Source organism: Hipposideros armiger, unplaced genomic scaffold (genome assembly GCF_001890085.2).
Source record: "Hipposideros armiger isolate ML-2016 unplaced genomic scaffold, ASM189008v1 scaffold_459, whole genome shotgun sequence".
In the NCBI taxonomy this organism is placed as follows: domain Eukaryota; kingdom Metazoa; phylum Chordata; class Mammalia; order Chiroptera; family Hipposideridae; genus Hipposideros; species Hipposideros armiger.
In genome coordinates, this window is record NW_017731809.1 from 1366143 (window position 1) to 1376124 (window position 9982).

Here is a 9982-nt window from a genome sequence, read left to right on the forward strand (position 1 = left end):
ATTTTTTTAAATGATCTAATGTAGTTTCCCAGAAATTCTCAAAAAAAGAAAAACAAGTGTTTTTTTAGGGGCAAAATAAAACCGAGGCCTCACTAGGTCCGGTGACACCTGATAACCCATTTCTGAGATGCTAGCGTGTACTCCCTGATCCTCGGCTAGAAGATGCATGGCTCTGACATCTGAGAGATGAGAATTCTTTGGTTAATTCAATACATTCCGTTTGGTCTGAGGTATATTTTATACTGTAAGTTTAAAAGAACTGCCTTGTATATCACATTTAGACCACAGTGCCTGGTTTTTCTATCCTATATATTCATTCAGGTCTGTTTCCTACTTTATTTTACAATTCTCCAAAGAGCATGACAAGGCTTCTTTTGTGAAATCTCCAAATATTTTGGAATTAGGCATTATTAACTGTTGCTTCACAGTTACAAGAAACTCCACGTTTGTCTCAGCTCCCGTATGGAAAACGTCTCCAAATATCTGTAAGTACGGAAATAAATCCTTTAGGAAAACAGCAGCTTTTTTGATCTCTTAACTGTTACCAACATATAATCAAATTTCTTGGTTCAAGGCACGTACTGATTTTGCTCCTGTCAAAATACTGGCACTAAGCGTTGTCAGGAAGAACGCTGACCTGAGGAGACTCAGGAGCACACGCACCTACGTGAGAACGGCTTTGCCGGGTTCTTCTCGGCGGGAACCGTTGCCAGTCTGCACACACAAGCTTGCGCTACAGCCACGTCCTGGAGGAAGGCCCGCATGGCCGCTCTGGCCAGCCAGAACCTCACTGTGACCTGGGCAACGTCTCGTTTGGCTCCTAGAGGTTTTTGAAGCTTTTGACAACTGTAAGAGTTCCTGAGAGCTCGGCGGGTTCCCCACACCCCATTGCCTGTGCGGTAGCGTGGCTGGGGCTGGCTTCGTTCGAGAAAGAAATACGAGGATGCTGGGTCCATTTGGATAAGAATAGAAGAGGCTGCTGGGCTTTCAGGGGGAACATGAAGCTGGGAAAGCGCTATCTAACTAAGGAGAGTTCGGGGGGGGGGGAAATATGAAAAAAGAAATACATCTGCATGTTGTCTTCCAGGGGAGTGGGGAGCAGGCTCCATGCGATGGGAAGTCCGCTTTAGCTGAACATGGCGGGGGGAGTAATCTTGAAAAGGAAGCATAGTGCTTACACAGCTGCAGCTGCCATGTTAACTAAACAATCTGATATTTGGGGAGATGGAGAGATTGTATGTGTAAAGGAAGCCACAACCCTTTGCCACCACATTCCAGGTGTACTCCCGCTGTGCCCAGCCCCACAGCCATCAAGTGGGTCGCAGTTCATGTGCATCTCCACCAGGGGGCACTGTGGTCCTCGAAAAATCAGACCATTCTGGCCAAGCTGCCGCTCGTGGAGATGTGACCAAAATGGAATTATGGGAGAGGGGCTTAACGTCAAGGTCTCAGTTCCATAGTGCTCAGTGCCCTAACTGGCTGCCCTCTCCCAGGTCCACATCTTCTCAAGGTGCACAGTGCACATTTAGGCTCTTCCCAGGACCACAGAGCCGGCCTTGTAAGCACACTCAGGAGTCAATACCCTCAGCCACCTGACCCCCATTTCTGCCCGCTGCTTGTGTGGCCAGCTGGCATTTCCAAATGGCTCCCGCGCACGCCAGCCTCCTCCTCATGCTCCGCTTCTCTCCCCAGGCCAGAGTCTTCAAAGCCGCTCCTCCACTTCCTTTGTGCTGAAACCATAAAGGGGGCAAGCTCAGTTTCTGCAGCTTCTACTGACAAACTGACCCTCCACACTGTGACAGGGAAAGGTTATTTTTTCTTAGGGCACGTCAACATCTATGTGGGAAAGGACTGGTTTCCTGGAAGAACGCTTCTAGAAAGACAACCCCCCTAGGAAATGAAACAAACTTTTTATCTAGGTGCTTCCTGTTTCCTCAGTTTAAAGTACCCTCCTCCCCTGGCCACAGCCTTGTAAAAGAACTTCAAAGGCTCCAGCCTCCCAAGTTTAGGCTTATTGCCTTCTTATTTTTAAGTCTTTATGAGTTTACTCCAGTTGGGCATTTAGTTATCTATGGAATGTTCTGTGGCTATTTAAGGAACATGATTATTAAATTCTATTCAACTGACTTCTGCTAATACTCTGGTGTGTATCCAATCTGAACATATATATTATTCCCGTGGTTTGGGGCATCAGAAAAGGACGTGTGCCTTGTTCAGATATCATTGTGGGGTGAAAGGCACACAGTGGATGGCAGTCACTTCTAAATGTAAATATTTGGCCTTATTTATTAAAACTTGCAAAAATGTATACACATTACATCTTCACTTGGAAAATTATGATAGATTATATTTCTCCATGGCCCAGCTAGCATTCTACATGTAGTTTTTCTCCTGGAGAGGCACAAACAATAATTATGTAAGAGTCTCAAGATTAAGGTGTCCTTTCTTAGATACAAGTGATGCTTTTTAAAAAAAGTTTGTTTTATAAAGCTAATAGTTCTTGGAAGGAACATGTAAAGGAGCTAGCCATCATCTAAGCCTCCTTATAAATTAGTCTGTTTGGAGATTGAAAAGATCCTAAGGAAAGGAGATACAAGAAAGGTAAGCTGTGTGAATTTGGGCAAATCTCCACCTCTCAGAGCCTCATATTCCTTGTGGAAAGTGGGAATGAAAAGCTATTTCCCAAAGTAGTTTGAAGATCAAAATCCAAAGGAGATAATAAATGATAAATGAGTAAGTGCTTCGTAAAGCTCAAAGGCACAGAACAAAGGTCAAGTACCATTAAGGTTTTGATGGAGGCAGAGGAAAGGGGGCTGCAGGAGAGAATGAAGGTGGGCGAGGGCCGCGGTGACCACCTGGAGGGTGGAGCAGCCACGGTGGAAGGTGGGAGTCAGAAGTGAGGAGGCCCAGAGACAGGCTCGCTGGCTTCACAACGTGCGCCGCCTGACTGTAAGGAGTCCAGTCAATCAGAGGTGGTGAAAGGTGGTGCTTTCTGGTGAAAACAGCATAGAATTTTTATGTCAGAAGAGTTGGCACTGCCAGTTGAAAATCCTGAAGACTTTGGGGGAAGTTTCTCAAGCTCGCCATCCATCAGTTTCTGGCCTGTAAATGGCAGATGATGGTAAGTGTTATTCTCAGTGTTCAAGGGAGTAATAGAATTGACTTTGTAAACTATAACTGGCTAGGGTCACACTATTGTAGAACAGCAATATTAATACTGATTAGCTAGTTCACTCTCTGACCATACTGGGGCCACTGTGTTCCCTACTGCCATGTACGCCCAGTACAAAAAATGTCTGTGTCACTTAAAGATGTCCTTGATGAAGCAGCAAAAGTTAAGTTTATTAAATGTCAGCTTGTGAGTACCTTGTATTTTTAATATTCTCTGTGATGAAATGGAAATACATTTAAAGCACTAAGGAAAAGCACCTGCTTAATTGTTTGAGATGTGAGTTCAACTAGCTACTTATTATTTTTTTTAATGGAACACCAGTTTTACTTAAAGACTAATTAACAATAAAATTATTGTCATTCAGACCTGGTATTTGAGTACCAGAATATTTCATATTCTTGGAAAGGAATGCAGTGAGCCTGTCATTTCAAAGCAAACAAGTGACAGTATTATTGCTATGATAAAATGAGAGCTTCCAAGAGGAATTTAGAATTTTTTTTGCCACCATGAGCTTGACAGTGCTGCAATACTTAAAATTTTTCTGATGAGATCGATAATATTAACCAATATGATTTCTCTTTGTTATTCAAGGAAAAAAATCTTTCAGTTAGAATTTTGGACTTTGCCTCAGATGTGGATTAATCCCAAGTCATGACATTTGGAGGGCACAATTTCAACTTTTCTGGGTGAAAAATAGGACAAACCCACAAGCAGGTCCCAGACACAATCCCCAGCCCAGTCTGGTGCAATTCCTCTGAGGGCGTTGATGGTATTTCTGGTGTGTTAGTTTGATGCACTAAAGACAGTAGTCGTTTGGAACTAATACCCCTCCAGGGAACACTGGTCAGACACCTGGAGTCCAGGTACCACAAGGAAGGTGAGGGCTGGATGAGGTGGACATTGGATGGAATGAGTCACTAGCACTCTTCTGATATCCTTAGCATCTTGGGATGTCCCTACAGGGCAGCACCAGCTGCTTGGGCCTCCCAGCATGTGATATTGTAATAACGCAAGTCTAGGAGGAGCTGTGATAAAAGCTGTCTGGTCTGCGTAGGACCAGGGCTGTCAGGGGTAAACTGAGAAGTCAGAGAGCTTATCCCAGTGCGACACTCACAGACTCTTCATGCTGGCCCCAGACACCCACGCCCTTTCTGGGGCAATGTCTCAGGTGCTAGAACCCGAAGAGTTGCAGCCTGGGGCCCAAAGCTTCTGCTTCCAGAGCTGGAGGGATCTGTGTCTGTCGGGGTGCTCCCAGGCACAAGGGGTTCAGTGAGAAGACCAGACATTGGCTGGGACAGCTCCATACTGGGCACAGCATGTTTACCCTGCCTGGGCTGGGCAGCTCAGACCCGCTCTGGGACAGTGGAGAAGGAAGAGGGTGGCTTTCTACTCGAGATCATTCAAATAAATCAGGTTTCTGAGTGATTGACAGCAAGCATCACTCCAGGTGTGATGTCCATGTCTTCAGAAGGTGTGACAGCAGCGTTCCTCAAAGCACTGTTCTCAGGTGCGAATATCGGAAGCCCTGGATATCCTTTAAAAATGTAGATTTGGATTTGGTGGGGGTGGGTGGGGCTCAGGAAAGAGCATCTTAAACAAGAACTCCCAATGCTTCTTATGGCCTGAAGAACCCCTCCCACCCTCCACAGATGGATACCTTACAAGTCAGGACAGGCAGAGAAGGCAAATATTTTTGGACCGCCAGCTTTTTCGTGTTCCTCAAATCATATTATACTAGTTATTGTTTACTCGGTCAAACCTTGAGAAAAAAATGTGTTTGGGGTAGTAGAGGGTTGCATAATATGTCTTATTCTCCTTTCTCTTCTCAGCCCCAGTGTAGTCCCTGAATTTCCAGTAAGCATTCCTGGCTTGGAGTCATATGAATGTCACTTGTCCCCTTCTCTCCTATCAGGTGGTAGAAACCTCATCATCAGGTATGTATTTGTTTTCTATGATGTGTAACCAATTACCACAAACTTAGCAGCTTAAAACAACACTCATGTATTACTTCGCCATTTCCGTGGGTGAGAGGTCCCAACATGGCTTAGCAGGGTCTTCCGCTCCACAGGCTGTACTCAAGGAAATCAGTTGTGTTCTCGCCTGGAGCTCAAAGATCTCTTCCAAGCGTTCATGGTTGTCTGTAGAATTCACTTCCTTGCTGCATAAACTGAGGGTCGTGGCTTTTTTCTTGCTTTGAGCTGGAGGCCACCTTCAGTCCGAGAGGTGCCGGCAGTGCCTCCACGTGACCTTCTCATAGGCAGTCCACAGCAGGACCGTTCATTATCCAGTTGAAATCTTGCTAGCTGCCTGGCCTTGAGCAAGCGACTTAACCTCTCTCAACCTCGCTTTCCTAATCTGTCAAATGGGAGATTCTGGTTGTATCTACCCCAGAAGATGGTGACATCACATAAGAAAATGCATGCAAATCATTTAGCACAGTCAGCGTCTGTGACATTCACCTGACATTCACATGACCTTAGCCACTATTCACGACCATCTCTGGTGAGGCCTCCGTGAGGTGTGAGAGCTGATGGACTTCTGTAAGACAGGGCTTTCCTTCTATCTCCTCTCTATAGTGTTTAAAAGGCCTCCAAAGCATGAGTAATTCCAGTTTTGTTTGCATCACATCTGGGGGTGGGAAGTCTGTGGGCATCTTACGAGTATTGTGCCTATGTCTTCGGTATTCATCTAACTATCTTTGTCAGCAAACACTGGCCACAATAACCCCATCAGCATAACTCTCTCGTTTCTTACTGTCTCTCCTCATTCCTTTTAAAACAAGATGAGTTTTGGGCCAGCTCGGTGGCTCAGTTGGTTAAGAGTGCAAGTTCTGAGCAACAAGGTTGCCGGTTCAATTCCCACATGGGTCAGTGAGCTGCACCAGAGCTGAGCTGCCGCTGAGCTGCCGACAGGCAGCTGGATGGCTCAGTTGGGGAGAGTGCATGCTCTTAACAACAAGGTTGCCAGTTCGAGTCCTGCATGGGATGGTGAGCTGCGACCCCTGCAACTAGATTGAAAGCGGTGACTGGACTTGGAGCTGAGCTGCACCCTCCACAACTAAGATCGAAGGACAACAACTTGACTTGGAGCTGATGGGTCCTGGAAAAACACAATGTTCTCCTTCCCCAACTCCCCAACACTGTTCCCTTCCCCAATTTCCCAATAAAATCTTTAAAAACAAAAAACAAGACAAGTTTTAGGTCCACATTAAATTCACCATGGGCTGCACAGCAAGTTCAGAAATGCAAAGTCATTTCCACGTGGACCATCTCCACTCAGCTGCTTCTCTCCATGCTTGTTGAGCTGCGATGGGAATGGCATACGTGTAGCCACAGCAGCTACACTCTCTCCCCAGGGCTCAATTCCTCTGAGGCAGAATGACTTGAGCCATCCACTCTGTCACAAGGTCCTCTCTTCCCTTTGCCCAGCTGCTCAATTCTGAGGCTAATTTGGCAGAAAACAGGCCTTACATTTAGTTAGTGAGGATCCAGTCTTAAATACTCTCTTACAGACTTTCCCTCCTTTCTTTTATGAGTTCAAGCTTACAAAGGAATAGACTAATTAAAAAGTCCCGTTTGCTCAGTTTATCATCTGGAGGTACTTGGATTTGACAATCAGATTTTGGTGGGAATCGTGTATCACTCATTCATCCAACATATATTTCTTCAGAGTCTCTCATGTCACAGACACAGTTCTGGAAATCCAGCAGTAAGCAAGGTGGACAAGGCCCCTTTTTCTGATGAAAGCGGAGGAGGGGCAGGAAACACACCAGGAAACAAACAAACAAACAAACAAACAAACAAACAAACAAACAAACCAGACACCAGCCCGGAGGCCAGGCATGCCAGGTAGAGATTCAGGTTAACAGCAACAGAAACTGACTGTGTTTTAACTAAAGGCAAAAGGATGTGCTGGGATGATTTGGGGTACTCATAGAACCAAAGAAAACGGGGAAGCTCCTAAACCAGGATAACTGTATATCTAGGGAACTAGAAGTGACTGAGACAGTGTCTTCTCGGGGTCCTCACTTGAATCAATCAGCTCCTGCTGGGTTAAGATGCCAGGGACAGGGCAGGTGCTCAGTCTAGCTTGCGTCACATGCCCACTTCGTGGCTAGGGAGGGTAGGCCATCTGGATTGACAGCTCCTCCAAGATTCTCTCCAATGGGTAGAGTGGTAAAGCCTCAAAGCAAAATTGGGGTGCTGTGGCAGAAATAAGAGAAATGGATCCTGAGCAGACAAAAAGAACAGATATCCCTGGTTTTAAAGCAGTTTACACAGGAGAAACCTAGGGGTTTTGGCTTATGCAGGTGTTCCAAAAATGGATGTGTTTTTGGTTTGTATCAATTAGGTCCATCTGGGTTTCAAGGAGGCGGCAACCCCACAGTTCCCTGCAGTGATGAGAATAAGATTGAGGGTTTAAATTTAGTCATTTTGAGAAGCATTTTGACAATTTAAAATTTATCGAGGGTAGTCAGAATGGGGAAGGACCTGGAAAGTCTGATCTATGAAGAACAGTTGAAGAAGATATGTAAATAGTCTGGAGCCCCTAAAAGAGGTGTTACTTGTCTTACTATTGTGATGTATTCTCAGTGAGCTAAGTGGTAAATTTCATGCCCTCTTTAAACATAATTTATGATATAATCTTAGTCTATCAAAGAAGACTTTAGCATAGGTATCTCAAACTCTGATAATTTGCTGTTTCTGAATTTTTGTTTATACCTCTATAAAATGAATTTAAGCCAGATCACCTTTGGGGTTTCTTCCAGTTTAAAAATCATGTTCTGCAAATCTCATTATCTTTACTAATCTGTTATGAGACAGCTATGTTGTGTTCAAAAGAAACAAAATGGAGTCACTTGTGCTGAGCCCCACCAAGACTTAGTATCTAACCTAAGTGTAGTTCCAGCCTCTTCCAGGAGTGGGAGGTTAAACCAATCAGTCCAGAATTTCCTGGTGAGCACTAGTGAGATCATCTGCCTGATAAGATCCCCTGCCCTTCCCTAATGGAAGGCGACCTTGCCTGAAATAATTCACAATTTTACCTTTCTTATACCTCCCTGTTTCTGCCCATAAAAGCCTTCCATTTTGTACAGCTCCTCAGAGCACCTTTCTGTTTATTAGGTGGGATGCTGTCTGATTCATGGATTGTTCAATTAGATCTTTAAATTTATTTGGTTGAATTTTGGTTGCTTAACATTTGTAAATAATATTATTAACATGGTATCTTTGCTAAAATCTGTTCTATAATTTTTTTCACAAGACTGTTAAATTAATCTTTCTTTAAGTAGAGATGAAATTTCTTCCATCTTAAAGATTAGAAAATGAGAAACATAGAGTTTCTTAAAGAAGGAGACAATACATTTCATTTCATCTAATTGCCTGAAGTGTATTCTTCTTGTCCCTTTTGTATTAATCATGCATCAGACACTATTAGATAACCATGTTGTGAGGATGATTGTCAAACAGGAAATTTTATATTTATCCGAATGTTATCTATGGTGTAAGGTCTATTTGGTTACTTTGTTGTGCCAAGTTTTTAAAAATAGTTAAGATAAAAACTATTCAGTGATGAAATCTAAGATTTTCCTTTCCAGAATAAGAAGCAATAATACTTTTCAATTTAATTAGGAAATCACAATTAAAGGAATCAAGGGTGTCTATTTTCCTGCTGAATATTCAAGTTCACCACAGAGGAGACCCTCATGGGAAATGTAGTTGTGGCTAATTAGCTACAGTCTGTGGACTGAAACAGGCCTGGCTCAGTTCAGGGCTAGACCTTGACTTCCTAGGGACCAGGGACCAATGATCATTCAGGACGCTAATGTTTAGGATCACATAACTTAGAACGTGCCTGTCTATTGCAATATTTCACAACACCTAATGCACTACCTTTTTTTTCTCTTGACATTCGATGTGCAACATGATAGGAACATCATATGCTTGGGCTTATTACTACAGAATTGTTGACATGTGGATCTTGAGCCGAATCCGGGGCGAAGCTTAGCTGGTCTCTGCAAACAATCTGAGTAAACTCCCAAGGTGCTGAGCCACTGAGTAGAGTCATTAGGGGCAGTGTTAGAGGCAGTAGGTCTAAGCCCCCACCCTGGGATCAGACAAAAAGCTCAGGCTGCAGACCACTTGTTCAGAACAGCATGATCATGGAAAGGACAAAAGTCAAGAGTCCTGGGTGCTGGCCTTGTAGCTCTGGCTTTGCCACTACGAGCTGTGTGACTTTAACTAAGATTGTTTACTTATCTGAACCTTAATTTATTTGTCCTTTAAAAGGAATGAGACGATCACTCTCCAAGAGTATTGTGGAAGTATTAGGTGATGGGAAAATACGTAGGTGCTGTGCAAAGCTGGCATCTTCTCTTCAAGCACATCTGCATCCAGGTAAAGGAATCTTCCTACCCCACCCGCTGATATGACTGGTGTGCCTGGCAGCCTCCACCCTGGTTCTCCCTTGGTCTTCACTTTTGTTTCACCAGTGGGCACTGCCACCGTCAGACAGTGAGTTGTCAAGATGTCTATGCTCGGGCCGGCCGAGTGGCGTGTTGGTTAGGTGCTGGCTTGGGATGCCAGAGGGCCCTGGTTCGGATCCCGCATGTGAGGGCCAGTGACGCTGCCCACTACAGGTAAGATGCTGAACAACAGCTCAACCTGGAGCTGGGCTGCCGTGAGTCACCGGCGACGGCGGGTGGGTTGCCATGGGCTACCGTGTGTGGCCAGCAGCCAGCGTGAGCAGCCAGTAGCTGCTGTGAGCAGCCGTCCTGAAGCCGGTGACTGGTATGCTTCGCCCGGGAGGAAT

At 44.7% G+C, this 9982-nt stretch overlaps 1 long non-coding RNA gene across 1 annotated transcript; it reads left to right on the top strand.

Moving 5' to 3' along the window:
- Window positions 1-3852: 3852 nt before the first annotated feature.
- On the top strand, window positions 3853-9772 carry LOC109395214 (uncharacterized). Its single transcript, XR_002126591.1, has 3 exons — window positions 3853-5106; window positions 9460-9567; window positions 9663-9772. It is a non-coding gene; the product is annotated as an uncharacterized LOC109395214 (long non-coding RNA).
- The last annotated feature ends 210 nt before the right edge of the window (window positions 9773-9982 follow it).